The following is a 17235-nucleotide window of genomic DNA, read 5'->3' as shown; positions in this document are numbered from 1 at the left end:
CCGTGTATGTGATCTTAGGGCCCTCATTGACATTAAAATTGATTATCCCGATAAATAATCCTACGGTTTGGCTTCACTTAGTTCCTATCAAGTGCATTGGTTTTGTTTGGAGGGCTTGTATGGGGCGTATTCCTACTGCAGTGGTTCTTTCCAGGAGAGGTATCAACACGTCTTCTATTTCCTATCAAATGTGCTTTAGTGGTGTGGACACTGGGGATCATATTCTCTTGGATTGTCCGATAGCTTTTGATTCCCCATGCTGGATTTTCAGCTGGTGTGACATTTCTATTCAAAGGTTCCTTTCAATTTCAGATTTTGTTAATTTTGCCGCCTCAGGGGGAAGTGTCCAAAAAAGAGAAATATTTCTTACTATCCGCTATGGGTTTCTATGGTGTATGTGGAAAGCAAGGAACGACGTTTGGTTTAACAAAAACCAAGTGAACTCTTCAAAGTTGACGGATAATATGATTTCTATAGTTTTTAGTTGGTTGAAATATAGGGGTAGTTTTGGAAATTGTAGATGAGAATGTTGAGTTTGTTCCTCTTTTAACATTTTGTATGTTTTGTTTTGTTTTTTCTTCTGTGTCCGATCTTTTTCCTTTAGGCCGTGGTTTTAATAATATCGGCCGGTTCAAAAAAAAAAGATATTAGATGTGATTTAATTTGCATATTAGTACGTCTAAAAAAATAATTCTTTTAATAAAAATGTAATAAATATGTTTTCAAAAGTCCGTGAAAAATTAAAGAAAAAAAAACAAAAATTATGACGCACTAACCGTTGGTTGTAAATATATGTCGTTAAGGTCTTCTTTAAATATATAGTATATCTTAAACTTACGATAAAGAAATGTCCGTTGTCTTTTTTTTTTTTCTTTATTCTTTTCTGTAACGGACTTTGAATTACATAAACAATCTGTTATCTATAACTATTTGACATACAATATCATTATAGACAAAAGAAAAATTCTAGCAGTGGAACCTAAATAAACCACATGAAGTGTTGTTATATATAATCTTATTTCCGCCGTTCAAAAAAAAATCAATAAAGTTAAAACATTTAATAACATTCATGTTGATTTCAATAATCAAAATCACAACATATGGATTTTTAAACTAAAAGTTAATTTGTTCTAGAAGAAAAGAGAATCGTCGTTTATGGAAATTTATGATTAAAAGGGCTAATTACTCATTTACTTGTTGTAATTCGACTATTTTATTGAATAGGGCAAGAGGATTGGAGTACTTGGTCTTCAAGTCAATGACTTGCATTAATTATCTATTGTTGTAGTAGGAAAGAAGCAATGCGTCCCTTGTGTATGTTGTTTAATCAATCTTTTGGAATTTAGGGTATTTAGTAGTTTATGATCAAAAGGAATCATATCCATCAAATGCTCCAAAATTTGGTACAATTATTGTCCACCGAAAAATGATTGTTAATACTTAATATTGTAGTGTATCATGAACTAAAAATAATACACCCCTCCCCTTACAATTTTTTTTTTAGAATGGTAGGAGATTTTATTAAAAACTAACAAAACGCTAGAAAAAAAAACACATTACAAAAAAAATAGAAGCTAAAGGGGGATTGTAAAGCTAATTAGTCTATTTAAGCTTAGCTTTACTATAACTATTGGAAATCAAAAAAAAAAAAAAAAAAAAAAAAAAAAAAAAAAAAAAAAGATGATCAAGAATAAAACAATTTCTGAAATTCCACAGGCACCAAAAGGCCGAAAACACCACTGCTTTAAAAGCTTTTCGTTGACCGCCACACAACCGAACAAAATCAGACCAAGAGATAAGATCCGTAATAGAAGAATGATCACGAAGTTGTACTCCCCACCAAATAGCAATCTTACTCCATATATCAGTCAGATCCATGCACCCTACAAAAAGATGATCAATAGTCTCCACAACATTAACACAAATCGGACAAATGATCGAATGCAGCTCCAACCCTCGAATAAACAATCTCTCCCTAGTCGGAATGCTACCTAGTCTGATCCTCCAAATAAGAATGTTAGTTTTGATACGAACCCAGCTATTCCACCTGGTCTCTGTACCACTCACAACAAGCAGACTAGAATCAATAATAGAATGGGATGAAGAAACCGAAGAAGCATCTGACACGTCACCGAGCCAACCCAATCTATCCGGAATATCCTGCAGCCAACAATGCTTCAGTAAATCTATGAAATCGCCCTACTGGCTCTGCTCAATACCCCCCCCCCCCTCGGACAACACTGAAGACCACTAGAGTCCCAACCTAAAAGAAACTGATCTCTGATAGAAGCCAGTTTATGATTGTCCAATGCATAAAGTCTATGAAAGAAAACTACAAGAGATGTATCCGCCAGCCATTTGTCTTGCAAAAGGAAACTACAAGAGATATATCCGCCAGCCATTTGTCTTGCAAAAAAGATGTAAAAGAACCATCCCCACTCTAACTGGGCATAAAGATAATAGATCAATCATGCGATTCTTAAGATTGGCAATAATACGGATAAGGTTATTCCAAGGCCCCAACCAAGAACTACATGGAAATAAAGAAGAAAGACCACCATCAGCCCCATAAATGATTTTGACAACCCTCACCCACAACAAATCAGGATCATGAAAGAATCTCTAACACCACCTGAACATCAACGGTTTATTGAAAGCAAACAAGCTTCTCACTCCTAAACCTCCTAACTCTCTAGAAGTCGAAGTTTTGTTCCAATTAAGCCAATGCATCCGCCTTTCATCCAAATCTGCACCCCGAAAGAACTTAGCTCTGAAGGACTCTAGAGAACGAAGAACCATGACTAGAGCAGGGAAAACCAACATTAAATAGTTGCTTACAGACCAAAGAACCAACTTGATCAATGTAAGACGACCGACAAAGGAAAGACATTTAGCTTTCCATCCTGCTAATCTACTATAAAATTTATCAATAATAGTGGACCAAGCGTTCACCCAGTTCATATTATGACCCACATGCACTCTAAGATGAATAAAAGGGGGAGAATCAGAAGCACAACCTATAGAACTCACAACCTCCACAACCTGAGAAGGGGTAGCACTAACTCTAATCAATGTTCTTTTATGCAGATTAATTTTAAGACCTGAAGTCAAGAAGAAACATCGAAAAAATGCAATCAATATGGGAAAAATTCTCAAGACTTCGTGGTGAAAGCACAACAACATCATCTGCATATAGAAGGTGTGAGATCTCAATGTCATCAATAGAAATCCCACTAAAAACATCAGCCATTCATGACCTCTCTCAAGAGCCACGTGAAGACCGTCCATAGCCAAAATGAAAAGAAAAGGGGAGAAAGGATCACCCTGCCCTAAACCTCTTTGAATATGAAATTCTTTCATAGGAGAGCCATTAACCAAAATCGAAGCTCTATCAGAGCTTATTATCTCCAAGATCCACCCACACCACCCATAATGTGCATAATTTCAATGAGATAGTCCCATGAAAGAGAATCATGGGCCTTTTCAATATCCACTTTAAACACCAGAAGCAGATTTTTAGAAGCCTTACACCAGGCAACCACCTTATTGAGAAGAAATGACCCATCTATAATATACATGCCTTTTATGAAAGCAGATTGCTCCAAGCTGACCACAGAACCAATAACCTCCATTAATCTATTAGCTAAAAGTTTTCCAGTTATCTTATATTGGCAACCAATTAGACTAATAGGTCTATAATGATGAATAGTCTTTGGGTCCCTGAATTTAGGGATAACAGTAAAGAAAGAAGCATTGCATGCCTTAGGAATGGAAGAGTAACTGACGAAATGCATAACAAAAGCACCACATCCTCCTTCAAGATGTCCTAATATCTTTTAATAAAGGTAAACGAGAATCTGTTTGGACCCAAGGCTTTAGAAGAACCACAATCCCAAACCGCCCTTTTCATATCCTGCTGAGTAAAAGGAGCCTGAATGAACTGCATATGGGATTCCGAAAGGGTCGAAAAATGAGAACCATCAGATTTAGGTCTAAACCTTGCCTACCGAGAGAAGCGAGTTTAACAAAAGGACCAAAATTCTTCCTTCACAAGGCCTAGATAATCTACCCAAACACCATCATTGAAAACAAATCTGATAGCTAGTTGAGGCCTCTTATGGTTAATAGTGCCATGAAAAAGGCCAAAATTCTCATCCCCCTCAATGCCCCATTAAACATTAGCCTTATGAGCAACGTCATTATAAGACATGTGATCTAAGTCATTGAGGTCTTTTTAAACTATAACCCTTTGTTCCTAGAGGGAAGCTAAATCAACATCAACCATGAGATGAGCATCAATGGATTCAAGCAGATCTTGTAAATCCTTTCTTTTATTGCACAAATGATCACGAAAAGAGGCATTCCACACATAAATATTATATTTGAGATTTTGCAATTTTTTTTTAATAATAACCCAAGAAATAGTAGAACTCACGTCCTTCAACCAAGAGCCCCTAACCACATCATCAAACCCATCCATATCAAACAAAAAATTAAAGAACATGAACGGAATGGGCCCGTAATCTACTTTGTGCTCCAAAAGAAGAATAAGAGGATGGTCAGGGATATTTTTATCGAAAACAAAACCCATAAGACGAGGAAAAAGACGCATAACTCCATCCATGGCCAACAATCTATCTAATTTACTAAACTTCGACCCCCACTTATCATTCCAAGTAAATCTAGGCCCTCCCAAAGGAATATTGTAACGCTCGTGTTTCTAGGCTAGGCATTAATATTGACATAATGGTCTAGGTTAACCTTTGTAACTCATTTAGAAGAAATGAAAAGGAATTATGTGAATTTTATGTGAATTATGTGTTTTATGCTTAATTATTAGGGTTTAATTAATTAAAAATAAAAATAAGCGTCAAAATTAAAGTGTGAGATAAGCCCAATATCTTTACATAAAGTTGTAGTGGTCGAAACAAGGATTTCGGGGATATAAAGAATGCTGAAATCCGAGTTATAACGAAGAAGTTATGACCTGTCGAAGTTTGGCGACAAAACCGGCACAGTGCCGAATGTCGTCAAAAGTGAGTTTTTGATAAACTACTTTTTAGCCTTAGTAATCTAAACAAAAGTCGTAGTATTCGTTAAATCGAGAAGTTCGATAAAAAGAACGCCGAAATCTGACTTCGTATTAGGAAGTTATGATTTTTCGAAGTTTCATCTTAGCAGTAGACAGCTAAAAACTCGAATTTTAGATCGAGTGATTTTTAGCCGACACAACCTAAACGAGAATTGAAGGTCTCGTCATTAGGAGCACAACGGTAAAAAGTCTGACGAAAACGGACGTCGGATGAAGAAGTTATGAATTTTTAACGGATTTCCTGTCCCGGTCTGTTAAAAATAATAATATAAAATTTAAATTCAAAATTAGCCAACGAAGTCTAAACGGAAGTTGTAGAGCGTAAATTTAGCTACGCGTGCATATAAAGAACGTCAAAAACGGAGCTCGTATGCGAAAGTTATGGATTTTAGAAGTTTTAGCGCGAAAATCGAGAAAATTCGCATAGTCACGAGTTGCCACGTCACCCTCGCTGAAAAAGTGCCACGTGTCCTGCTGAGTCACCAAGCTGCTGAGTCACCAAGCTACTGAGTCACCGAAGCTGCTGAGTCATGCGAAGCCACGTGTCGCATTCTGATTCGACCAAGAAGGAGGCCCAATCCGAACCGAGCATCTGTCCAATCCGAGGCTCGCATATGGACCGAACCTCGCATGTGTGATACGACTCCGCGGTCCAATCAGCGAGTGCCACCGAGACCCTCGCACATGCTGACCACCTGCGCATCGGACACATGCTTCGGACCAATCACAAGAAGCCAGTAGCCCTTCGCACATGCCATCCTCGTGCGAGCCACCCCCCTGCGAAGCCTCTCAGCCGTCGGATCAGAAGCTTCTCAACCGTTGGATCAGAAGTTTCACCCTATAAATAGAAGGCTGCGAGCCTTCTCGGATATTTTTAAGAAATTGCCATATTTAGCCCCTTTCTTCATATTTTCTTCACCTTAACATCCCGCAAAGCCCCGGTATCGATTGTAAAGCCCGGAATACTCCACGAAGTGCCCGAGAAGCCCGGAAAATTTATCTTTTCGGTTTCAAAGCCCGACCTTTCGCAGAGCCCGTTTCTCAATAAAACTCCCGGTTTTATTAGAAACGATCGTTTTATGAAACGAATTGTTGCCCGGTTTTCATTAAATCAAGTGAGTGTGTAGTTACTTTCACCTTACACATAGATATGAAGTATTTACCTTGAAATACGTGTTATGTGTAAATATATTAATTGTTTAATTGAGGTGACTGTTGAATTGATGTTTTATACAAGTTTTAAACTGTATATGCTTTTTATCTACAAAATATGTTAGGTAGAACATGGGTAGATGAAATAGTTGATGTGTGTTAAAAAGGTGAGAGGCCTCGATTTTGTTGTTGTTGTTGTTGTTGTTGGTGTAGTCATTCAGCAGAGTATGGATGACAACCATGGACTATTCTAGACAGTCTATGGAACCCTAGCAGACCCGCAACCTGTAGGTGTAATGAACTATATGTTCATTTGTTGTACTCTAAAACCCATTGATATGTATTGAAGGAGAGAATACCTGTAAATAATATTGTCGATAAATGAGAGCTATGGACTTAGCACATGTTGAAGAAACTTTGGCAGCTATGGAATTAGTGCCCGTTGTATAAACCCCGGTCACGAGGTGACTTTGTGTCTATTCCTTAGGATGAATCCTTAGGAAGGAGGGATATTTGATTCTTAGGGTACACCCTTAAGAAATAAATAAAATAATGGGGTTTGGGGTAAATTGGTTGATTGATTGATGTTTAAACATAATAAATTTATGTATTGTGGGTTGAAAACCCTATATGCTCACCAGGCTTCCAAGCCTGACCCACTCAGCTAGTTATATTACAGGTAGAGGACCCCGAGCATAGTCGGATGATGATGATGAGTGAATTTTGGATTATAGGCCAGTAGTTACAAATAACTATCTTAAGGCTTATAATGTCTTGTTTATGCTTTTGATCTGTATCAGAACATGACATCTCGAGGTTTTGATATAAAAGGATATGATATATTTCTTAAAGAAAGGTTTTGACAAACTTTTATCATATTTTGTTTTGGGGACCAATTCCGCAACATCTTTTATAAAGATTTATCTTATTTGATTTTAAAAAAGCATAAATTAAATCGGTCTTTTCTGGCCGAGAAATTAGGGGATGTCACAGTTGGTATCAGAGCATTAGTTTAAGCGAACTAAGAAATTATAGAATTTCTAGGCTTAAACTTAGAATGCTAAGTGATGATTGTGAGATGAGTGTCTACCATATTTTAGACATGAGCACTAGTTTATTTTAGGAAAGATGCCTAAAATGCCCTTATGTGCTAAATGTTATATGTTTGCCATATATGCTATTATTTGTTCGGATCTATGGTCTATTACCGACCGGATCTGGAAACCTTATGTGTGTAGGATTCTAAACATATGACTACGATATTGGAACTAACATATAAACGTTTCGAAGACTTAACATCTAACGAAAATGAAGATCTAAATTCACCTACGATTGGTGTATAGATCGAAATGGCGAGTACTCAAAGTGGGTTCGGAAGTGATAATCCACAGCCTGAGCCAATCATGATGACTGGAGTGCAGGCAATGGTACGTACGATGTTAGGTGAACAGATGGAAGAAACAAAACGTTTACTTCAACAAAGTAAGGATGAACTTATTGTGCCAATAGGTTAGACATCTGTTCTTGAGGCAACTATTAGGGTTGCTAAGTCTATTGAAGAAATGATCAATGACACAACCGCCAACAAAGTTGAAGTTGGAAAGAAGTGGAAATTTGAGGGGTCTTCAAGGCCCAACAAGAGCAACATATCCTCAAAGTCTAGCAAAAGAGGAGGCAAAGGAAAATGGTGCGAAAAGTGCAAAAATAAACACTCTGGGAATTGTGACGGGAAGGTGAAGTGCTTTAAGTGTGGAGAAATAGGGCATTACGCCAATAAGTGTACGATTCCCAAGGAGGTGTGCTACGGATGTAAAGAAGAAGGCCATATTTCTAAGAATTGTCAGAAGAACAATGAAGTAACAAGGCCAAGTGCACCATCAATGCCAAAGGAATTTCAGGATATCCTTGACGAAGCGATTAATAATACTAGGAAGTAGAAGTCAAGACTTGATACCCGAAGATCAAGTTACAAAGTAGTAATATGAATAGTAACAAGTAGTTTAGCCTATGAGAGGCATAATATAGGGTAAACTTGAACCTTTGTGTAATCGTTTCAGGGAAATAAAATAAACCCTGGTTTTGTCGTCTGATGAATAGAATGGCTGGTGTAATTTTTTTAAGTTGTCCCAATCATCTGGAATTTCCATCACCAACCAAGTTGAAGTAGAGTTGATCATTGAAGATACGCGTGAAAGAAGTGCTAGTAGAGTCTAGGAAAATTTTATGATTAATTGGACACATTTGTATGTGTTAAATTGTTTTGTGATTTTAGGACTTGGGTACTGCGAGACAGTACTTGGGACGAGTATGAGTAGGTGTGAATAGTAGTAGAGATCTATACTACTGGAAGCACAGGACTCGCACTTGGATCAGGGAAACTCACAAGGTTACCAAGAAGCTATTATTTGATTCCGTCTTGTTCTAGTCTGTCGTTACCATCGTTCCAGTAATGACTAAGAAGATGATTGTTATTTCGACCTTAGAGGTCATATCAAATTGAGTCCGACTACGATGAGTTTATTATGTGGTTCAGAGTACTAAGTTCGATGTAACATTTGACTTAAGCCAGAAGATTGAAATGAAAGATGATCAAAGTGATCAATAGAAGTATCGCACTCATTGTTAAAGAAGTTGGTAGTTAGAAATGATACATGTTGAACGGTGATTGTATCACATTAGAACATGAAGGAAGGTATAATTTGTTCTGAAATTTGTCCCTAGGAGATCTGAGTCTAAGTAGTGTAGTATACAATGAGAGATCATTAGAACATGACCCATCGGTCTGTTACAATAAATGAAGGAAAGTACTTATTCCAAGAAGAAGAAGGAGTCCTCAATAAGGATTTATTTTGTAACTCGAAGGTTACAATTGAAGGTCCTATGAAGATCTGAAGCTTTTTAGGATTAGATGGATATTATTACTGAATTATCCAAGGCTTTTCTTCAATCGCGACTCCATTGACAGCTTTGACCCACAAAGGAGCTGTCTATACATGGAATGAGAAGCATAGGAAGCATTGAGAAGTTAATGAAGAAGTTGTGTGAAGCACCGATTCTTTCGTTACCTAAAGGAGTTGATGACTTCATAGTTTATAGTGATGCCTCTAGAGTTGGGTTAGGATGTGTTCTGACCCAAAGGGATAAGGTGATAGCGTATGCATCGAGGCAATTGAAAGAGCATGAAAAGAACTACCCCACTTACGATTTGGAGTTGGCAGTGGTAGTATTCGCCTTAAAGATATGGAGGCATTATCTTTATGGCATAAAGTGTAAACTTTTCACTGATCATAAGAGTCTCCAATATCTCTTTGATCAGAAGGAGTTGAACATTAGACAACGACGCTGGCTAGTATTATTCAAGGACTACGACTGTGAGATACATTACCACCCTGGTAAAGCAAATGTTGTTGCTGATACTCTCAGTCGGAAGGTAAGTCTTGAAAAGAAAAGGGCCAAGAGCGTTAAGAATTAAAGTTGTCCTGACAATTATGAAAAGTATAAAGAAAGCTCAAGAGGAAGCTTTAGAGAAAAATGACCGAAAGGAGGAACGTTTGAGTAAAACGTTGGTGTTTGATACAAACGGTCAAGGACTGGAGGTATTCAAATATAGGATTTGGGTACCTAGGATGGGAGGAATAAGAGGTCTTCTAATGGAAGAAGCTCACAAGATCATGTACTCGATTCATCTCAGCAATACGAAAATGTATAGAGATCTAAAACCCTATTACTGGTAGCCGATGATGAAGCTCGAAGTTGCTAAAGTATGTGGCTGAGTGTGTAACTTGTGCCAGGTTAAGGCACAACATCAGAAAATGTATGGGAGTTTAGAACCTTTACCTGTACCCATGGGTAAATGGGAAGATATCACTATGGATTCTGTGACTAAACTGCCCAGAACAAGGAACGGTCACGACATGATTTGGGTGGTCATTGATCGCTTCACTAAGAGTGCGCATTTCATAGCAACCAACGAGAAATGGTCTATGGATAAACTTGCGAATTCTTATGTGAAGGAAAGTGTGAGGCTTCACGGTGTTTCGTTAACAATTGTATCCAATCGTGACAGCCGTTTTACCTCAAGGTTTTGGAGGAGTCTATAAGAGGAATTGAGTACCAAGTTGTGTTTGAATACTGCTTACCATCTGCGAACCGATGGTCAGAGCGAACAGACGATTCAAACGTTGGAGGATATGCTAAGAGCATGTACCCTAGAATTTCAAGGTAATTGGGATGAACACTTACCTTTAGTAGAATTCACCAATAATAATAGTTCCCAATCAAGTGTTAAGATGGTACCTTATCACGCTTTGTATGGGAAAAAGTGTCGGATGCCATCATGTTGGCTGGAAGCTGAGAAAAAGCAGTTTATGGGACTTGAAATAGTCCATTAGATTGCTGAAAAGTTGTAAGTGATTAGGGAAAAGATGTTAGCTGCTCAAAAGAGCTATGCTGACAAGAAAAGACAACCGATATCATTCGAAGTTGGAGATTCGGTTTCACTTAAAGTCTCGTCATGGAAGGGACTTATAAGATTTGGTAGAAGGGGAAAGTTGAGTTCAAGGTTTATTGGACCATTTAAAGTTCTTCAGAGAATCCGGAATCAAGCTTACAAGCTAGAATTACCGGAAGAACTAGAGAGTATTCATAACACCTTTCATGTGTGTTATTTGAAAAAGTTCACGGGAGGTGTGCCCGACATAATTCTCATTTCTGAATTAAGGTTGGACGAGAACAAGAGGTTAATTGGAGAACCTGAGGCAATCGTTAACCGTAAGACTAAGAAGTTGTAACGTAAGATAGTTGATTTAGTGTCTGTACGTTGGAAACTTATAAATGGGCCAAATCCCACCTGGGAAACGGAGAGTGACATAGTGAGTCGCTACCCGTAGTTGTTTGTCGTTGTGTGATTCCGGGAACAGAATCATCCTAAGGGGGAGAGAGTTGTAACGCCCGTGTTTCTAGGCTAGGCATTAATATTGACATAATGGTCTAGGTTAACCTTTGTAACTCATTTAGAAGAAATGAAAAGGAATTATGTGAATTTTATGTGAATTATGTGTTTTATGCTTAATTATTAGGGTTTAACTAATTAAAAATAAAAATAAGCGTCAAAATTAAAGTGTGAGATAAGCCCGATATCTTTACATAAAGTTGTAGTGGTCGAAACAAGGATTTCGGGGATATAAAGAATGCCGAAATCCGAGTTATAAGAAGAAGTTATGACCTGTCGAAGTTTGGCAACAAAACCAGCACGGTGCCGAATGTTGTCAAAAGTGAGTTTTTGATAAACTACTTTTTAGCCTTAGTAATCTAAACAAAAGTCATAGTATTCGTTAAACCGAGAAGTTCGATAAAAAGAACGCCGAAATCTGACTTCGTATGAGGAAGTTATGATTTTTCGAAGTTTCATCTTAGCAGTAGACAGCTAAAAACTCGAATTTTAGATCGAGTGATTTTTAGCCGGCACAACCTAAACGAGAATTGAAGGTCTCGACATTAGGAGCACAACGGTAAAAAGTCTGACAAAAACGGACGTCGGATGAAAAAGTTATGAATTTTTAACGGATTTCCTGTCCCGGTCTGTTAAAAATAATAATATAAAATTTAAAGTCAAAATTAGCCGACGAAGTCTAAACGGAAGTTGTAGAACGTAAATTTAGCTACGCATGCACATAAAGAACGTCAAAAACGGAGCTCGTATGCGAAAGTTATGGATTTTAGAAGTTTTGGCGCGAAAATCGAGAGAATTCGCATAGTCACGAGTTGCCACGTCACCCTCGCTGAAAAAGTGACACGTGTCCTGCTGAGTCACAAAGGTGCTGAGTCACCGAAGCTGCTGAGTCATGCGAAGCCACGTGTCGGATTCTGATTCGACCAAGAAGGAGGCCCAATCCGAACCGAGCATCTGTCCAATCCGAGGCTCGCATATGGACCGAACCTTGCATGTGTGATACGACTCCGCGGTCCAATCAGCGAGTGCCACCGAGACCCTCGCACATGCTGACCACCTGCGCATCGGACACACGCTTCGGACCAATCACAAGAAGCCAGTAGCCCTTCGCACATGCCACCCTCGTGCGAGCCACCCCCCTGCGAAGCCTCTCAGCCGTCGGATCAGAAGCTTCTCAACCGTTGGATCAGAAGCTTCACCCTATAAATAGAAGGCTGCGAGCCTTCTCGGATATTTTTAAGAAATTGCCATATTTAGCCCCTTTCTTCATATTTTCTTCACCTTAACATCCCGCAAAGCCCCGGTATCGATTGTAAAGCCCGGAATACTCCACGAAGTGCCCGAGAAGCCCGGAAAATTTATCTTTTCGGTTTCAAAGCCCGACCTTTCGCAGAGCCCATTTCTCAATAAAACTCCCGGTTTTATTAGAAACGATCGTTTTATGAAACGAATTGTTGCCCGGTTTTTATTAAATCAAGTGAGTGTGTAGTTACTTTCACCTTACACATAGATATGAAGTATTTACCTTGAAATACGTGTTATGTGTAAATATATTAATTGTTTAATTGAAGTGACTGTTGAATTGATGTTTTATACAAGTTTTAAACTGTATATGCTTTTTATCTACAAAATATGTTGGGTAGAACATGGGTAGATGAAATAGTTGATGTGTGTTAAAAAGGTGAGAGGCCTCGATGTTGTTGTTGTTGTTGTTGTTGTTGTTGTTGTTGTTGTTGTTGTTATTCAGCAGAGTATGGATGACAACCATGGACTATTTTAGACAGTCTATGGAACACTAGCAGGCCCGCAACCTGTAGGTGTAATGAACTATATGTTCATTTGTTGTACTCTAAAACCCATTGACATGTATTGCAGGAGAGAATACCTGTAAATAATAATGTCGATAAATGAGAGCTATGGACTTAGCACATGTTGAATAAACTTTGGCAGCTATGGAATTAGTGCCCGTTGTATAAACCCCGGTCACGCGGTGACTTTGTGTCTATTCCTTAGGATGAATCCTTAGGAAGGAGGGATAGTTGAATCTTAGGGTACACCCTTAAGAAATAAATAAAATAATGGGGTTTGGGGTAAATTGGTTGATTGATTGATGTTTAAACATAATAAATTTATGTATTGTGGGTTGAAAACCCTATATGCTCACCAGGCTTCCAAGCCTGACCCACTCAGCTATTTATATTACAGGTAGAGGACCCCGAGCATAGTCGGATGATGATGATGAGTGAATTTTGGATTATAGGACAGTAGTTACAAATAACTATCGTAAGGCTTATAATGTCTTGTTTATGCTTTTGATCTGTATCAGAACATGACATCTCGAGGTTTTGATATAAAAGGAAATGATATATATCTTAAAGAAAGGTTTTGACAAATTTTTATCATATTTTGTTTTGGGGACCAATTCCGCAACATCTTTTATAAAGATTTATCTGATTTGATTTTAAAAAAGCATAAATTTAATCGGTCTTTTATGGCCGAGAAATTAGGGGATGTCACAAATATCAATTTAATCAGCCAACTTAATAAAAATTTTAAACGAGGAAGCCTTCGACATATTAAAATGTGAACCCAATCTCTCTGATTAATCTCTCACAATATTAAAATCTCTCATAATAATATATTCACTAGAAAAAGCTGTAATCATTTGTGTGACAACTAGAAAATATTGAGTTAAGCAAAGTCTAAAGGGTTTTGTACATAAGTGTAGCCACAATCTATATATGTTGCAGTTAAATCATTGAAAGCCAAGAAGGCATCATTTGTATGATTCAAATATACACTTATGCTTTGAAAATCATATACGTAATAAACACATGAAAGTCAATAACATAGATCAAGAAGTTTGAAAATTCCAAATTTGCATTTAAAGTGTTTAAGCCTAGACCGAGAACCCTCCTAGGCCGAGAACCCTCTCTATGGCCGAGAACCCCTAAGTCGAGGACCCCTTCCCCCTTGACCGAAAACCATGGGAAGGAACACCACTCGGAACGAAAACTCTCTACTTTGGGAGTTCTCGGTTAAGACCGAGAACCCTAAGATCTCGGTGGCCTAAGACCGAGAACCCACATGATCTCGGTGAACACTTAAAGCCAAAAACCCATATTCTCAGTTGAGCTAAAAAGGTTTCATTTGGGAGGAAAAAGAGAAAAGTTGACTTTGTGAAGTGATAGATGCTTTGGATTTCCCATAAAAAGTATTAACCAACATATAACCAAGTATTATCCTCCAAATAACCAAGTAAACATCATATCACTTCCCCTTTTTATACCTTCGTCGAGGGCCATTTCTTTCATTCACCACCATCTTCTTTCAACCTCGTTAATCCTTTTTCTCTCAATAACAAACCCAAGATCTTCCAAGAATCTACTTCTTTCAAGTGGTCCTTACATTTTTGGTTAGTATTTTTCTGATTACCTAGTGCTTTAATACATTTTCATGTTAATTTCATCCTATTTACACACATTATTATTTATTAAACTCTTAGGATAAGATCATTTCCAAGAGAATTCATCAACCACATTCAAGTGTTTAGGCTTGAAGATCTTCACACCATCTCCTCAAACAACCCACAAATCTACACAAGGTGAGTTCATACCCCCCATATTTTCGAGTTTTTCATGTTTTAGGGGGGGGGGGGAATACAAGTCAAAATTTGTTTATCATACAAATACTTGCATGTTTCATCTGTATGTTAAAGTATAAGCCATTATTTTCATAAGATGTGATTATTACTAGCTTTTGTACACATATTTGTGATATATTAGTTTTCAAATGCAAAACTAACAAAAACAAAACATGATCTATGTTATAAAAAATCATGAGAAAAATAATGATTTGCAAAGCTACAAGGTTTTTGGAAGCTTTTACCAAAATATAGCTTTTCCAACAAAAAGGAGTACATTCAAGTTATTTCACTATTTTGTGGGTTAAGACCCAAAATATATGAAATTTGAACTTACATTTTGAAACTAAACAAGATGATTACGATGTATTTATATAAATGATTATATATAATGTTCTTAACAAACAAACATGATAAACTAAAACTGATATAGTTTGGGAGTCACAAAACTACATTATCATTACAGAAGAAAGATCTAATTATTTAAAGGTATAACGAGTCCATCTACAAGAAAAAGGAGTTTTTAGTACACGTAAATTGATTGATACTGGTTGTGAGACATTTGGCTTCACCGTACCCACCATAGTATAGATACTAAGACCTGCATTATAACTAGAGTCTCCTGTAGGGAGAGGGCAACACTTGTGTATAGATCTATACGTGATTGAAAACCACACACCTAAATTGTTAGCTACAGTTAGACCAGTAGGTCTGGGGTGACAAATGTTGTAACAGTTCCGACGTCCGCAGCAACGTTATTCAGGCAACTAGTCGCATTAACATGGTTATAATAACTCACATAGGGTATCGACAATACGATGATTTACGGGATAACATACATTCAAGTAGTTTTCTATAAAGATAAAACTTTATAACACTACTTTTTAGTACAACATTACTTAAGTTTTTAGTCTTTGGATTAATACTTACAGTTCATTTCAAAAGAAAATATTGAATTTTTTGAAAGAATACACTATCATTTTTTTTGCAAAACAGTTACAAATCTTTCTCATACAAAAACGCTTATGAACTCACCAACTTAATTGTTGACACTTTTCAAAATCACTAGTATTCTCAGGAAACCAGTAAACAGGTAACCACAAGAGTTTTTGGTGGATGGGACGCCGTCACATCACGTTATTCATTTTTGTCGTATGCATTGGATATCAAATAAACAATTATTTGAGTTCAATGTAAACTTACTTAATATTCAATACAATGGTTGTAATGCTTTGATTCTCTATTATCCAATTGTTATGATAATGTACATGAAGTCATCCGCCCCAAGACCTTTCCGCCCTTCTGGTTTAGGGGTGTGGCAGATTCAAGATTGGTATCAGATCATTGTTTATAGTGAATTAATTATAACAAACCATTTAGGATATACGAATATAAATACAATGGGGCTAAAACACTCTAACTAAAACTATACTTTTAAAATATAAGTATTTTTATAAAAAGTATACATACATGCATACATACTAGAAGCAACATCGTAATAAGGAACATACAAAAGTATTTAGATAAGTTAAACACTAGGATTAAGCATGGGCAGTTATCTAATCATATTTGGGATAAATATAGCATGATCAACTATATTTATACGAGATATAACCAACATGTGTTTAGGAATGGCCGCGGTGGGTAACGAATCTAAAACTTACCCTAAATACCAAGAAATCCTAAAATCAAACATAAAGATTAAAATGCTATAAGAGTATTTTAGAATACTCTTAAATTTTTCATGTCTTTCTCATATCTCCATTCTCACATAGAATTCATGGCAGGATTTCACATGCCCGGAGACCCATGTTTCCCTAACCAGGGAAATGGTGGGTCGATCGAGGAGGATCTTGAGGAACTAATGGAAGAAGAACCCGAAGAGGATCCAGAATTGGAAGAAGAAGAAGACAAGGAAGAGGAAGAGGAAGAGGAGGACTTAGATGCAAATTCCGAAGTCATAAATCCTCCTTACGTCACCCGGGTTCCCGCACACCGCTTGGGCTACCATGGACCCACACCCCGTTGGGCGGAAGACATGGAAAGGTGGAGCAGGAAGCAACACTAGCGCTCGTCGTACGACATGCAACAAGGTTTCTATAACCTCAGGTATGGAGGACCGGCAGACAGGGCCTTCCATGTCATGGTTCAGTGAATCACACACCACGGAGATCAGACTAGGGCATCAGCCAATCGGATTATCTGGCTAGGAGCCGTTGTTGAAGCCACTAACATATAGACTCGATTCTGGAGAGGGACTACCCTTAGACATGCCACCTCTTTGACAGTCTCTCGGAGGACCTTATGACCGCTCGGGTGGAAGTAAGAGAGTACCATAAGAGGCTCTTGGCCCTTAAGGAGAGGGTGATTGCAGCTGAGCGTCGGATAGCAAAGTTA

Source organism: Lactuca serriola, chromosome 9 (genome assembly GCF_051521515.1).
Source record: "Lactuca serriola cultivar US96UC23 chromosome 9, Lser_US96UC23_V15, whole genome shotgun sequence".
NCBI lineage: Eukaryota > Viridiplantae > Streptophyta > Magnoliopsida > Asterales > Asteraceae > Lactuca > Lactuca serriola.
This window is presented reverse-complemented; position numbering follows the sequence as displayed.